This window comes from Gadus morhua, chromosome 8, assembly GCF_902167405.1.
Source record: "Gadus morhua chromosome 8, gadMor3.0, whole genome shotgun sequence".
NCBI lineage: Eukaryota > Metazoa > Chordata > Actinopteri > Gadiformes > Gadidae > Gadus > Gadus morhua.
In genome coordinates this window covers 23,329,705-23,346,404 of record NC_044055.1, presented here as the reverse complement: position 1 = coordinate 23,346,404, position 16,700 = coordinate 23,329,705, and the positions used below count along the sequence as shown (strand labels likewise).

The window sequence follows — 16,700 nt, the reverse complement described above, 5'->3', positions numbered from 1 at the left end:
AGCGCGGACCGTCTGCGGCGGTGGCGCCGGGGCAGAGATGCAAAATGTAGAAATTGCTGGGGTCTGTGTGTGGCTCCTGGCAGAGGTTTTGTGTTTTTGGCTCTGCATATGGCTGAGGACAGCCTTAATCCCCATGGTGCCGAGCTTAAATGTACTTTTGCACAGAATGCATCTGGCCTCTTCTGGGTTGGCAACAGACGCTAGCCAACCTCTGAAACGGACGTCTTGCAGCCAACTGACGTTGAACTTGCATTTCCCCATTGTTGCAGACTAGCTAGCAAGCGCGCAGACATCCGTATATATATGCAGCTAGCAAGAAAGTAGCCTCTCTACATCTCCTTCCCGAAAAGTCCCGCGAGAAAATTTAAAAATAAAATAGTCCTGCCCCGACAAATTTAAGACCTCCGAGTTATTTATTTAAGACCAGCGTATGACATTTTTGACGAATTTAAGACTTTTTAAGGCCTTAAATTTAGAAAAATGAATTTAAGACTTTTTAAGACTTTTAAGACCTCCGCGGACACCCTGCACACATGTACAAGTACATCCTTGGGATCATCAATGAGAACCACCACTGGAAACTCACTGTAAGTGAAATCTTGCGGCATACATAAAGTCATAAATTACTCTTACGGTCCTTTATTTTATTTTACATACTTATATTCAATATAGTCTACTTGCCATAAAGTAAGTGGTAAATTCCAGTGTTGCCATGTGTATGTGTAGGTGATTTGCAGTGTGACTTTTAGTAGCATAGATCTCCGCTAATGTCTTTTTTATTATTAAAAAAAATAAAGGTCATGATCCCATCACAAAAAAAGGCTCTCTTACTCGATCCTCTTGGGGAATCCAGTACCGACATAAATAGGTGCAAAGATGTAACAAGGTAATCTGAGATTTTGCTCTTGGATTTCTATTGGGACGTTCATACAGAGTGTATAGCAATCCACTACAGTTACTTTTCATATATTTCAGAGCCTTCATGAGACTTAGGGGGATCAATGTGTCCAGATGGGGATGCGACACAGTCCCACACCCTCGTCAGACTGACAGTACCTCCTGCGGGCCCTTTGTATTGAAAGTAAGTGTTAGGTGATGGGCCAACTATGATTTAAATAAAATTAACACTTTGTCTGTCAGTGACAATGTATCCAAAGCCAATGTCATTCTTAATGGTAACATAACAGTAATTTGTCACATTTAGATCAAAATATTAATTTGTCTTAACTTGTGCTTTTTTCCAGTTTGCTGAATGTATCCTTAAAGGTGAAAACTGCAAATTCAATACATCAAGAAAAGGTGTAGGGGAAATGCGAAGGGCAATCGCAACTGCTCTCCTTGAGAATACTGGTAACTATTTCCCCCATGAAAATATGTAGTTATAATTCTCTTTTTAGGGCTACTTTGCAAAGACAATGTAATATAGAGCAACTGTTACAGTTAATTTAGGTCATTATGAGGAACATAATGACCTAAAGTCATGATCTTTTATTAGATGACCTATTAGATGACCTGAGGTATGCCACCAATGCGGACCGACAGACAATCCAGAAACAGACGAGGACGTACAATGGGTAAGACATGTCATAATTTATTATATATATACCTTTATTTTCAATCAGATGAACAGTATTGTCAGTGTTAATAGCACAGGAGTTGGTGCCACTTACCAAATTACCAAAACTACTTACCAAGTATGAACATTTCAACTGATATTGTCAATATCAAATTGTTTAGATTTCCTGTGAACGGTGCCAACGCTGGTATCATCAGAGCTGTGCAAAACATATGATGGAATCGCCACACCTCTGTCTAGCCTGTAACACAGACAGGACAGCCAGGAGAGAGAGGGCACTGGCACGCTAGGTGGGAGTGGTGGGCGTGACATACTGTACATCAGTGTACCAGGTAGCTTTTGTTGATTTTCTATATATTGTACTTATTTTGTATTTATTGTAGTTGGTTTGGCTTTTTGTTTTTTCTTTTTACATATGTTGTTCTAAGAAATTGTTTATATTTGTTTTAATTGTGTTAATAAATGTTTTGTTCTGAATGTTTGAATTGTGTTAATAAATGTTTTGTTCTCAATGTCAGTGTAAAGTCTACTTCCAGCTAACCCTTGATCACGCCACCAATCCCTTGAATGCAACTCACTCCTCAGATCACATCACAGCAATTCTAGTCACCCGTGCATGCACATCACTCCCTCTATTTAGTTCAGTTCAGTTCACCCTTTCCTTTGTGAGGTATTGTTTGTTTTCACCACAACCGTACTGTGCCTTTTCAAAATATTACCTATATATAATGAATTACCCGTGCATCAACCTGTTTGCCTGACTAACGTAGTCTCCGACTCCTAGCCTGCTCCCCGCCTGGACTTCGCCTACCCATCAAATTTCCTGTGTATGACCCCCTGCCAGTCCCTTGACCCATCTCCAGCCTCCTCCTTGGGAATTGTGTTAATAAACTATTATGCTCTGCGTTTGAAACCCATTCTTGGCATCCTTCGTATTCATTACAGTCAGGTTAAGTTGTTTACATGTTGCTTGGCAACGCGCTACGCCCTGACAACTGTTTGCAGATTATTTGTATTTACTAAATAATAAAACCACATAGTGCTTAATAAATTAAAACAATAGACACGTATTAAGCGGAGTTATGTATAGGGAACAGTTAGCTCAAGAGAAATAAAGATAAAAAGGTGAACAAGAGCCAGACAAAGTGACCAGTTGGCTATAGCCAGCCAGGCCTACGTTAAAGATAAACAAATTAAAGTTACTGTATTTCTGTATTTTTCCCATTTTTCTAAAATGGGAATTTTTTTTTAGCATTTTTGCTAAATTGCCTGCCGAAATACAACCCCCCCCCCCGCCAAATGTCCCCTGATGTGACTACACGTCTGAAATTTCTACGGTCACATCCAGTGACCTAACGATGTAAGCCTAAAAAATTTGAAGTGTCTCAGACTTTGCAAACAGGAAATAGGAGGGGGGGTTGAAATACGGCAGGCTAAATTGCCTGCCGAAATACAACCCCCCCCCCGCCAAATGTCCCCTGATGTGACTACACGTCTGAAATTTCTACGGTCACATCCAGTGACCTAACGATGTAAGCCTAAAAAATTTGAAGTGTCTCAGACTTTGCAAACAGGAAATAGGAGGGGGGGTTGAAATACGGCAGGCTAAATTGCCTGCCGAAATACAACCCCCCCCCGCCAAATGTCCCCTGATGTGACTACACGTCTGAAATTTCTACGGTCACATCCAGTGACCTAACGATGTAAGCCTAAAAAATTTGAAGTGTCTCAGACTTTGCAAACAGGAAATAGGAGGGGGGGTTGAAATACGGCAGGCTAAATTGCCTGCCGAAATACAACCCCCCCCCGCCAAATGTCCCCTGATGTGACTACACGTCTGAAATTTCTACGGTCACATCCAGTGACCTAACGATGTAAGCCTAAAAAATTTGAAGTGTCTCAGACTTTGCAAACAGGAAATAGGAGGGGGGGTTGAAATACGGCAGGCTAAATTGCCTGCCGAAATACAACCCCCCCCCGCCAAATGTCCCCTGTTGTGACTACACGTCTGAAATTTCTACGGTCACATTCAGTGACCTAACGGTGTAAGCCAAAAAAATTTGAAGTGTCTCAGACTTTGCAAACAGGAAATAGGAGGGGGGGTTGAAATACGGCAGGCTAAATTGCCTGCCGAAATACAACCCCCCCCCCGCCAAATGTCCCCTGATGTGACTACACGTCTGAAATTTCTACGGTCACATCCAGTGACCTAACGATGTAAGCCTAAAAAATTTGAAGTGTCTCAGACTTTGCAAACAGGAAATAGGAGGGGGGGTTGAAATACGGCAGGCTAAATTGCCTGCCGAAATACAACCCCCCCCCGCCAAATGTCCCCTGATGTGACTACACGTCTGAAATTTCTACGGTCACATCCAGTGACCTAACGATGTAAGCCTAAAAAATTTGAAGTGTCTCAGACTTTGCAAACAGGAAATAGGAGGGGGGGTTGAAATACGGCAGGCTAAATTGCCTGCCGAAATACAACCCCCCCCCGCCAAATGTCCCCTGATGTGACTACACGTCTGAAATTTATAAGGTCACATTCAATGACCTAACGATGTAAGCTCAAAAAATTTGAAGTGTCTCAGACTTTGCAAACAGGAAATAGGAGGGGGGGTTGAAATACGGCAGGCTAAATTGCCTGCCGAAATACAACCCCCCCCCCGCCAAATGTCCCCTGATGTGACTACACGTCTGAAATTTCTACGGTCACATCCAATGACCTAACGGTGTAAGCCAAAACAATTTGAAGTGTCTCAGACTTTGCAAACAAGAAATAGGAGGGGGGTGATGCATATGGCAGGCTAAATTGGCTGGATGTTGAACATATCCAGTATATATATATATTCAATATGTATTCAATGTAGTCAAAATATATATTGGATACATTGAATATATATTGAATAGATCCAATATCCTTCACAGGCCACCACAGGCCTGTGAGCTGCCTGTCACTCACCTAAATTCTCGTGATAATTGGCGAAAGGTCACCTGAAGTTCAAAGCCGAAGACTTCATAATGAAAAAAATGTTGTCTTTTCAGTAACACTCAACACTCAACCGTCAATACGTTTCTCAGACTTTGCAAACAAGAAATAGGAGAGGGGTGATGAATCTGGCAGGCTTAATTGGCTGGATATTGAATGTATCTAGTATCTATCTATTCAATATATCGAAAATATATAATGGATTCATTGAATATATATTGAATATATATCGAATATACCCAATATCCTTGGGTATATTCTGAGGCTGTGCTCACTGAGTCTGTACATAGCAAAGGATTTCCTTAGTTTTGGATCAGTCACAGTTAAATGTGCTTGCTAGGGTAGGCTACCAAGAGGTTGTCAAAATTGAGCAAATAACATAATTCATAAATGTATTACTTTTAACTATTACGCATTTAAGTGATCTCGTAGTTCATTATCGTGAATGTTGTAGCGTACATGGGTCGTCGCCGTCGGAGGTTCCATTGCGATGTGTTCGTCTTCAAACTTACAATCTAAAATATGCCATCGCTTTCTGTGATAAGTTGCTCAACTTGTGATGTTCTGATAGAATATAAACACTAATTTAGACCGATATTGTCAGAAGGAAGAGCGCCTCGAACTAAACGAAAGTATGGGGCGTTGACAATAAGCGAATGCGCGTTCCCGCGAAGGGGGGTCGTAATATGCAGGGGGGTCGAAATTCGGCACAACACCGGGACAGATTTGCGGCCATCTGGAGGTAAGGACAATAGTAATACTTATTGATTGTGATGATGCTGTAATAAGAAATTACGACAGTTTATATGTAAGCGATGTATAACTGTCCCGGAGATGCGTAAAGCACCCGGGTGCGTAAAACCAGATAAGCTTCTCTGGAATGTCACTTATACTTATCAATAGTAATACTTATTGATTGTGATGATGCTGTAATAAGAAATTACGACAGTTTATATGTAAGAGATGTATTACTGTCCCGGAGATGCGTAAAGCACCCGGGTGCGTAAAACCAGATAAGCTTCTCTGGAATGTCACACGTAAATGCGATCTCCAGACTAGCAATACATCTCTTCCAAAGAATAGAGCTTCTTTGGAATTTCACACCTAACTGCGATCTCCAGAACAATAAGGCCTAGGCTACTATACATTCCCAAATGATAGCCTGTATCTTTTAATTACGCTACTTCTTAGGATGGAATGCAATTGTATTTATGGATGGACTCTCCTCATGGATAACCGGCCAAAACCCCATCACCATTTTAATATGATGTGCATGTATTTACCTGTATGTCAATTGTATTTACCTGTATGTCAATTGTGGCACCCATTGCACTCCTGACCATCCCTGGAAGAAGGGATCCCCTACACTGCGTTTCTTCTCAAGATTTCTTCCTTGCTGATTCAAGGGAGTTTTTTCTTGCCCGTGTGGGGGCATGGGTAAAGGGGGGTGTCACAAATATTTGGCCTGTTAAGCCCTTTGAGACTGTAATGGTGATTAAGGGCTATACAAATAAAATTGAATTGAATTATTTGTATTATGCATAATACTTTTATTCAGTAGTCATCACATACAAGTGCATGTAATTTAAAACGCAGACTGTTTACAGTTTTAGTCCCAGTCTGTTCCCCTTCCCATGTTTGTTATTATATACTTTATTACTTTCGTATATAATTATTTCCTTTTTTATACTTTATTTTTTTTACTGTTTTGTGCTGTTCCTGCACTTTTACATATTTTTTTACTTTTTTATTTACTTTTCTACCTGTATGTAAATATTGTAAATATTTGTAAATAAAAACTCCAATTTCCCATGAAAGCCACAGGTGTCAGCTCTCAAATACTTTTTGAATTGTGTTCCTATCTGTTACAGGGGCTGAGAAATCAGTAATTTAGTAGGCGTTGACACAATTGCTGAATTTCTAGAAAAACTTCAGGTTTTGGGGGCTTTTCTGAAATCGCCTATAGGTTTTACAGGCATTTTTTCCAGGCGCTTTAGGCCTAAATGGGTTAAGCATAGCATCGTTGAATTAGAGTAAGTTAAAAGTTAAAATCTAATGCTTGAAGAACAGTATTTTTCACCTCTCCTAGTCATGGATACAGAGAGCCCACTTCTGTCTTCCATCCAATCAAGTCTTCCTAAGATGAGAGACCCTGAGCCTTTGCTGGAGCGTCTGCAAGGTTTAGGAGTTGAGGACCTGGAAGACCTGAGCTACCTGCAGGAGAGTGACCTCCTTTCTGTCCTGAGACCAATTGAAGCCAGGAAACTTCTGTCACTGCTCCAAAAGACAAGTATGTGTTTCAATTTGTACAATAAACTTTGACATTAGAAAAATTTGCATAGTCAAAATATATTTATTAGCTACACCTGTTCAAATGAATGCATTCCAGTACAGAAGTTCTACTATGAATTATACTTCAAAAAATCTTCTCTACATTTTGTTGATGTTTTCAAAAAGGTGATAACTAAACTATACCTTGTTCATCATTGATTTCATAGTGGGTGTTAGTGGTGGTGTACTGTACTGCATTATATTGAGAAAGGAACAGTTTGAATTGTGTCAATTGGCTACTGAGTATATAATTATGTTGGGTATTAATATACCCAGATTGGGCTATGTGATGTCTGTATGGTTAAAGGGTGTCCCTTGGAGGACTGTCCAAGATGTCTTGGACAGTCCTCCAAGCAACCAGAGCAACCAACAGTTCAGCAGAGCCAGCACCAGTACAAGTTTCAATAACACAGTCTGACGAGATGCACCTTTCTGGTGAGTGTATGCATCTGTTGCACAAAATCACATTTCTCAGCCCGATGGAAAAGGGCTCCATGAAAACCCACCTATTATTTTTGTGTTCTCTTCAGGTGGTTATGGCTCAGAAAATGCAAGTTCACTGCGGTCAACAAGTAGTTCAAGTATGGATATCACACCTCGACGACCTTTCTGATGTTCTTGTTGTTTTTGTTTTGAATGTTTTATATGTTTTGAGAAATAAATCAATGTTCATACACAGGTGTTGAAATTGACCAATTATCCATGGTCAGGAGCGTAACACAGCGCTGCCATTCTATTTCTCTCCTCAGCTCCAGAGACGGTACCTAGGGGTGCTGCCTCCCGTCTTGGATCCTCTTCCTCTGCAGCTCCAGCCTCGCTGTCCTCGCCGTCCTCCGGGTCCAGCACGTCTCCCTGGCTCAGGCAAATATTGTCGAGTATGGTGCAGCAGAGGATGACCTCCGGGACGAACACCTCCAGCGCCTTCAGAAATATGGCCCTCCATCTGGTCTTCAAGATCCCAAAGGCCCGCTCCACCACTACTCTGGCCTTTGTCAGTCGGCTGTTGTACGCTGCCTGAAGCTGGCTCCTGAGAGGCTGACGGTAGGGGGTCATCAGGGTCATGGGGTAGGACAGGCAGGGGTACCCACCATCCCCGATGAGTCAGTACCCTGGTGGAGGGTACTGTTTCTCTAGGTACAGGGGGCTGTTCTTTAGTACCCTCGAGTCATGCACTGACCCGGTGTACCCCAAACACACATCTAGGAATTTTGCTGTTTGGTCAACCACAGCCTGAAGCTGAACCGAATAAAAAAGTTTACGGTTCAGGTAGCAGTCGGCATCCTGTGAAGGGGGCTTTACTCTGACGTGGCAGCCGTCAATGCTCCCAACCACCCTGTTGAAGGCCGCCGACCCTGCCATGCGCGCAAATCCTGCGCCCACAGTCACCATCTCTTCCTCTGTAGGATGGTTGACTTGTTTGAGCAAACAGGGAGGCAATCTTTGCACTGGTGGTGTGGATAGGACGGTGGAAGGATGTTCTGGGCATATCAAAGGCCCTGGAGACGACACGGTAGGATGTACCACTGGCCAACCAGAACAGGAAGACCAGGCAGGCGATCTCCGGATCCCAGCCGTGGTCTGCGTTGCTCCCCATGGCTTCCATAAGGGCATTAAAAGATCCCCTTGACAAGCGGAAGTCAACTTGCATGTCACTCTGGCCATCAAAATAAACCTTGAGAATCGGCACTGCATCATTGAGCTGACAATACCGCCTGGCGTTGGGAGGCTGTAAGAGAAAGTGGACATGACTTCATTAATTATTATTGAAGTTTGTTATCGAATTCTTTATTATTTGTATTATTTAATAAAATCAGTCATTTTTAAGTTGATGTGTTGCCTTCTGCATTGCACTCCAAATAGGTTACTATTAAATTCATGAATGAAGGCTCCACATGGTAAGAACTTTCAAGAAACTAGAGAGCATTAGTAGAACTAGTACACTAAACTTGAAGGCCAAATATAATATAATAATATCATGACTACGAATTTAATATCACAAAATTAATCCCCCAGTATAACTTAAATGCTGCTGTAGTATGGGCTGCGTTGGTAGACAAATATAATAAATAACACCTACCGTAGCATTGTCTGTCACCGTCAGGAGGAGGTAACGTAGATGACGACGTCGGTGCATTCTCAACATTTGCTGCGTTAACGGACCCATATTGCAGGATTGACAAACAAAAGATTTTTAAACTGTATTTTTTCAGCCCTCAAAGCGGGATGTATTTTGCGGGTGACGAGCAGCGATGGCTGTCGTGATTGTCACTTCCGGTAAGTGCACCACGGAGTATTGGATTTGGAACAACACTGACATCCGAAAATTGGTGCACTTAGTGAGTGCGGATAGTGTACTTCGCTTAAGTGTACTCATGGAAGTATGGATATCGGAACACGGCACAGGACAGAGTTCAGATTGAGGCCAGAGCTGATAGGCAGACCCGCAGAGAGACTCGGGCCTAAGCCCGGGTCTCGAAGTAGCTCACGGTATGTCTCTCACACGCGTTAGATACAATTCCCCCCCTTTTGCTTCGTAGTTACCATACCGAAATACTTTAACAAATAAAGTGAGTTAAAAGCGACCAAGGATTGGACTACTTTCTTCAAAAAACGCGACAATATATATATATAAATAAATAATGCATACTGTAAAACTGAGCACTGCTGAAGTGCTGAAATGATTAGTACAAGAGTTCCCAAACTTTGTCAACTCAGGGCCCACTTGAAAATCTCAATTTTTCTTGCAGCCCACCTCTGCCCTCATTAACGATACAGAGGCCTACTAATGCGATTTCAGTGCACTTTTTTTAATCTTAATAATTAAAGATAAAGAATTCAGTACTAACCTGAAAAACCTGAAGAAATTTTGGAGGTGCAGGTGCTTTACCTTCAGCGTATGTAACCGAGGTCAAGTCGAACGCTCACGGGACTCGAACTTGCCACCTCGTCAGTTACTACAACCCAGGGACCGGGAGTCGAACGCTCTCACCACTGAGCCAAAAAGCCCAGGTATCCAACTCAGCGGTTAGAATTATTCTTAAAGGCCCACTATGCAACTTCGGGAATATCTTCGCTGTTTTCTTGGTTTTGGCACGCACATTACTCTACACAGCGCCCCCTACAGCTTCGTAGTAGATATTTCACAACACTGTCGTAACAACTCGTTGACGTCCCTTCCCCATGCACTTCTACGCGAGCCATGTGCATTTGTTTTCAAAGAAGCCGGCGAATGCGTGGAGCCATGTCCGAAGTAGATGTTCATAAAGTGTAGGCAAGGTTATACATTTTTAAAAGGGTGTATTTGCATTGCAATAAACATAAATCCATCCTTTTTTATAGTTCACCGGGAGAATTTATACCCTAGGTTATAATTGTTTTATCTTAGGTTGAACAGAACAATCAGTGTAAGAGGTTTGGCCAACATAATAATCGAAATAAACAAGAACCTGGATTCGGGGATTCAGTCTGTATCTGGGGGACAGACGAACAGCAAAACACCCATGGAAACAAAGGTGTTTATATGGTTGCAAGCAAGCTAGAAACATACAGGGCTCACAACAAAACGGTCGAGAAAACAATTTTTACAGGGCTCACAACTAAATGGTTGAGCAAACACATTTGTACAGAGACTATCAGAATCAAGAATACCACTAAGACAAAGTTCACCCAAGGGTACTTTCAATTTCAAAAGCAACACGGCCGAGTCGGCGTCTGATTTGCAGTCTTCTATTTCTTTCAGTTCACGCTATTCCTGAAAAGCTTGCCCAACGTTTACTCGTGTCTGGCCTCTCTGTCGGTCAGTCTCCCTTTTCTCTTCTTCTGTTCCTCCGACATTGGGTTTTTCTGTCTCTTTTTAGTCGGCTGATCTATGATGAATATAACAATCCCTTAGTTACTTGTGTTTATATCGAGCCGGTTCCGTGTTTGGGGGTCTGTGCCGTAAAGCAATTCGTTACTGTAGTGACCCTTGCACAGAAGCATACGGCCGACATCTTTCTTTATTCTGGGTGGAAATAGTAACATAGTTACGCCATTAAATGCGTTTATGGAAACATTTTTAGCGAGAAATGTGCATTTTACTTTCATAATGTTCGCTCGGTGAATGTGAAGGATGTTCGGTTTGATAGTTATGACGAAGAGTGAACGCTCCGTTCACTTGCATGGACAGAGTCTCTGGTTGCTAAGCAACCTCAACGTCTTGGCGGACTATTTCTCTCCTGATCAACACTACGAATGCTGGAAACACACCAGACACACCATGTGAAGTTATTTAACCCGATTATCGTTATTTATGAGTCCTTAGCCCAAGTGAAGGAGTTCAAGTACCTCGGGGTCTTGTTCGCGAGTGAGGGTACTATGGAGCGTGAGATTGGCCGGAGAATCAAAGCAGCGGGGGCGGTATTGCGTTCGCTTTACCGCACCGTTGTTACGAAAAGAGAGCTGAGCCGCAAGGCAAAGCTCTCGATCTACCGGTCGATCTTCGTTCCTATCCTCACCTATGGTCATGAGGGTTGGGTGATGACCGAAAGGACGAGATCGCGGGTACAAGCGGCCGAGATGAGTTTTCTCAGAAGGGTGGCTGGCGTCGCGGGATAGGGTGAGAAGCTCAGTCATCCGTGAGGAACTCGGATTAGAGCCGCTGCTCCTTTACTTAGAAAGGAGTCAGCTGAGGTGGTTCGGGCATCTGGCAAGGATGCCCACTGGGCGCCTCCCTTTGGAGGTGTTTCAGGCAAGTCCATTGGGGAGGAGACCTCGGGGAAGACCCAGGACTAGGTGGAGAGATTATATCTCAACACTGGCCTGGGAACGCCCCGGGATCCCCCCGTCAGAGCTGGTCAATGTGGCCCGGGAAAGGGAAGTCTGGAGCCCCCTGCTTGAGCTGCTCCCCCCGCGACCCGACCCCTGATAAACGGATGACGATGAGATGAGATCGTTATTTATATCCGAGATTATTTAATCTAACCCGATCTAAACTCTATCATGCACCCAAACACGGCGGCGTTTGGGTTTCCTACCTCGGACTCTAGCGCAGCCACAGGCGCGTTGAACCATTTTTGTGACACACAATGATCAAGCGTCAGGTTAGGCGCGTTACTCGCGTTATCCAACGCGAGTAACGCGGTTGGTGTGGCCGTACCATTAGTCGATTGATCCATGATGAATGCAACAATTGCCTCGCAACTGGCTGTATATATCTAGCCGGTGCCATGTTTGGGTGTGTGTCTGTGCCGTAAAGCATTTTCGAAACTACAATCTGACTACATTTTCGAGGATACTTCCGCTGCGTCACATCCGGATTGTGTCGGTCCGAACAGATCAAGTTGCATATGCGCTTTTTCACTGGAGAGGCGACATGGGTAAATGACACACCCACCAATCGACCCAGAAATGGATGAAGAACCATCAGCATAACTCTCAACCTGCATACTTAATGTAATTTTGGCTAAAAAAGTTGCATAGTGGGCTTTAAGGCTAGGGGTGTGAGGATTTACCACGTACTACTTCTGATTGAGTTATGAAATGGAATGATGAAAGATCGACCCATACACTGAGTAGGACAATGTATTATTGACCTCTTTGAATTCCACAGTTCCCTGTATGTCCAAACACTCTTTCACAAAAGCAAGCTCTGTCTACACTGTTGTGTAACCTTATTGCAAATGTATGAAAACATTAAATTCAATTACAGTACAGTCCACAGTGACTAAAGTTTTTTTTTCATTTGACAGGTGCCTCTTCAAGATAAATCCAGACAAGGGATCAAAAGTGGAGCGGAACGCCACAAAAAGAAAACTTGCAGACAGTCCAAAGGTTCTCACACTGATCACCAGAACTGCAGACTACGAGTGGAGGGAATAAGAAGTGCTCACAAGTTATGGATACTTTGTCCAAGTTACGGACTGTTATGGCTTAATATCCAGTGAGGTTTCATGCAAGTTATTATGTAGCTTTGTTATCAATAGAGCTGTCAAGCGATTAAAATATTTAATCGTGATTAATCGCATTAATGTCATAGTTAACTCTAATTAATCGCGATTAATCGCAAATTATTTTTCTATGATAAATATCCCTTGATTTTTTTGTCCCATAATTCTTCTCATTTTAATTCTCTTATCAACATGGTGAAGCGCATCGGCTTGCCTTGTGCAAATGATTTTTTATTGATAACAACATTGGCATATACACTGATCAAAACAGGACGATACAAAAAAAGAGCCTATAGTGCAATTAAACGACTGCTTTGAAGAAATGTCATTTGAACATAGCAGTCAGGCTACTGCTTCTTTGTTTTGAGCCAAAGGAAGAATTTTTTTTTTTTTTTTTATAAAATAATTGCGTCAATCGCGCGATAAAAAAATTAACGCCGTTAAATTTGGTTTGCGTTAACGCCGTTAATAACGCGTTTAACTGACAGCTCTAGTTATCAATGATGTGGATTATTTGGCCAAGTTACGGATGCCTTAGATAGAGTATAGATTCATTTCCAGTGAGGTTTGACAAAGTTTGTCATCAATGTTTTGGATGTATGGTTACTTGTCCCAGGTTTTGGAAACCTTGGATAGAGTATGGATTCATTTACAGTGAGGTTAAATCTAAGTTTCTAATCCATGTATGGTGACTTGACCAAGTCATGGATGCCTTGGATAGAAATGTTACTGTCAATTGTTAACTCAACTTTTTCTTATTTTTTACTTTTCTTTTTCATTTTAATTTAATTGTTTTTATTTTTTTAATATTGCTGTAATAATGGTTAGTTAAATAATAATACAGAGAATGGTAAATTATAGCTAATCTTGTTCATCTTAGTCTCAATCAAGCACAACAATTCATTTAAGACCCTTTTCCCACTGGCCAAAAACCGGTTTAAACTATTTAAAATTAAAATAATTCTGGTGTTATTAGGTGAGTATTGTTTTTTTTTAAAGTTGAAAGTCTTTTAAATATTCAGGAAATCAATGTAAACGAAAACAAAAACAATAAACAGTAAATTGTTGCAATTGTGCACCTAAGTTTTGACATGTTTTGACAGATTAATCAAATTATTGTTGTATACTGTTACTTTACATCTAATATAAGTGACATACAGCCTTTTTACATAAAATAATGCCATTTAAACCAACTAATAGCGCATTTCTGTAAATTTAAGCATTACTATTCATATTACAATGATAATTTACCTTCTTTATGGGTAATTTCATTGTTTTAAAACAAAATGTTTAAGTAAAGCAGCAGACATATTGCAGATAGTTAACAACTCTCTCCAGTCAGGCAATTTCCCAAAAGCTTTGAAAACTGCAGTTATTAAACCCCTTTTAAAAAAGCGGAGCCTAGATGCCTCTGTTATTAACAACTACAGACTAATATCAAATCTACCATTCATAAGTAAAATCATTGAGGAAGTTGTCCTCCAGCAACTTAATCACTTCCTTGCATCAACTGGTTGCTATGACACCTTCCAATCAGGATTTCGACCCCTGCACAGCACGGAGACCGCCCTTATTAAAGTTGTAAACGACATCCGTCTTAACACAGACTCTGGCAAAATCGCAATACTAATGCTACTTGACCTCAGTGCTGCATTCGACACTGTAGACCATACATTACTTCTGGACAGGTTAGAAAACTGGGTGGGGCTTTCAGGCACCGTCTTAAATTGGTTCAGGTCCTACCTACAAAATAGGAACTACTTTGTTTCCATTGGCGACTTTGTATCAGAATCAACCAACGTGACATGTGGAGTCCCACAAGGTTCGATCTTAGGACCCTCTTTATTCAACATCTACATGCTCCCACTAGGGCAAATCATGCAAAATAACAATATTGACCATCATTGCTATGCTGATGACACGCAAATCTATGTATCGCTATCACCAAATGACTATCGGCCCATAGATCTGCTGTGCCAGTGCATTGAGCAAGTGAAAGATTGGATGTGCCGAAATTTCCTTCAACTAAATGAGGACAAAACAGAGATAATTGTATTTGGTTCTCAAACGGAAAGGCTTAAAGTAACCGAACACCTTCACTCTCTGTCCCTGAAAACCTCAATCAAAGCCAGAAATCTAGGGGTTATCATGGATTCAGATTTACATTTCGACAGTCACATCAAATCAGTTACAAAATCGGCATATTATCACCTTAAAAATGTAGCAAGACTTAGAGGGCTCATGTCCACCGAAGACTTACAAAAACTTGTACATGCCTTTATCACTAGTAAGCTTTATTACTGCAATGGTCTCCTTACAGGCCTCCCAAAACAAACTCTGAGGAAGCTTCAGCTTGTTCAGAATGCTGCTGCTAGAGTTCTAACAAAGACCAAAAAATTTGATCATATTACACCAATTCTGAAATCGTTACATTGGCTTCCTGTAGGTCAGAGAATTGACTTTAAAATCATGTTGCTAACCTATAAATCCCTACATGGTTTAGGCCCAAAATATTTAACTGATATGCTTCCACTACATCAGCCTTCTAGACCGCTAAGATCCTCTGAGACCAATCTGTTAATTATCCCCAGAGTAAACACAAAACATGGGAAAGCAGGATTTAGTTACTATGCAACAAATAGCTGGAATAAACTCCCAGAGGATTTAAGACTTGCCCCAACTCTGAGCACCTTTAAAACAAGACTGAAGACTTTTATGTTGGCTTTAGCTTTCAGCTAAATATCTATTATTTTATTTTATTGTATGACAATGTTTATATGTGAAGCACTTTGAGTCTGCCTTGTGTATGAAAAGTGCTACATAAATAAAGTTGCCTTGCCTAAATGTTAAAAACAAATGTAAAATAACTAAATATTCATTTGATGTGATCTAAAATAACAGTAAATTATTGCAATTGTAAAGCCAAGATAATGTTTTTCAACATGTTTTTACATATTTTGAAAGATGACACATTATTTTGTGTCCATAAACTGTTATATTACATCCAATATAAATTATTAGCACATTTCAGTCAATCTAAGCAGTATTATTTGTAGTACAACATTTATTTACCATATTTCTAGGTAATTTTATTGTTTTAAAATGTGAATGTTTCTAAATAACATTAAAAACAACATGAAAATAAGGCAAAATCTTGTTAAAATTACAACTACAAATTGTATTTTAATTATGGAAAATAACCGTATTTTTATGAGAAAGTGATTATCTGTTATTTCACAGTATTTTTCTGGCACCCCAGCTGCCAGTAAATGACTGTTTAAGATTTCTTCTTTTACAGTGTATGATATGCATAAAAACTATAGTTTGTTGCATTTATGAATGACAATAAAGGAAACTGTTGACCTTTTTTTTAACTTTTGTTACCAGTTAAACAAAAAAAAAATCACTAATAGCTTGTCACTTTGAATTAATTGAAAAACAACAATTTAGGCATTTTTGAGTCCTCCCCAAAATTCATAGAACGTTTAATAAAATATTTAATAGCCCACTTTAAAATAAATTCAACTAAGAATAATGTAGGCATATTTGAGTCCTCCCCAAAATTCATAGAACATTTAATAAAATATTTAATAGCCCACTTTAAAATAAATTAAACTAAGAACAATGTAGGCATATTTGAGTCCTCCCCAAAATTCATGGAACATTCAATAAAATATTTAACAGAACTTTGAAATAAATGAAAAACAATAAAATAAACACAAGACTTGGACACTCAGCCTTCCATAGCCAGCACTCCCATGCTAGTCACATTCATCTTGCCCTGATTACACCAGACACTTTCCCTAATAAACGATAGTTACGTATTGTAACTCTAGATTCTATGAGTATAGGCGCAGCCTTTTAAGGCTATCGCTATTGG

At 40.7% G+C, this 16,700-nt stretch overlaps 1 long non-coding RNA gene across 1 annotated transcript; it reads left to right on the top strand.

Annotated features, from left to right (window-relative positions):
• The first annotated feature begins 528 nt into the window (after positions 1-528).
• LOC115549212 (uncharacterized) lies at positions 529-1,496 on the top strand. Its single transcript, XR_003977717.1, has 4 exons — positions 529-587; positions 798-886; positions 976-1,081; positions 1,245-1,496. It is a non-coding gene; the product is annotated as an uncharacterized LOC115549212 (long non-coding RNA).
• The last annotated feature ends 15,204 nt before the right edge of the window (positions 1,497-16,700 follow it).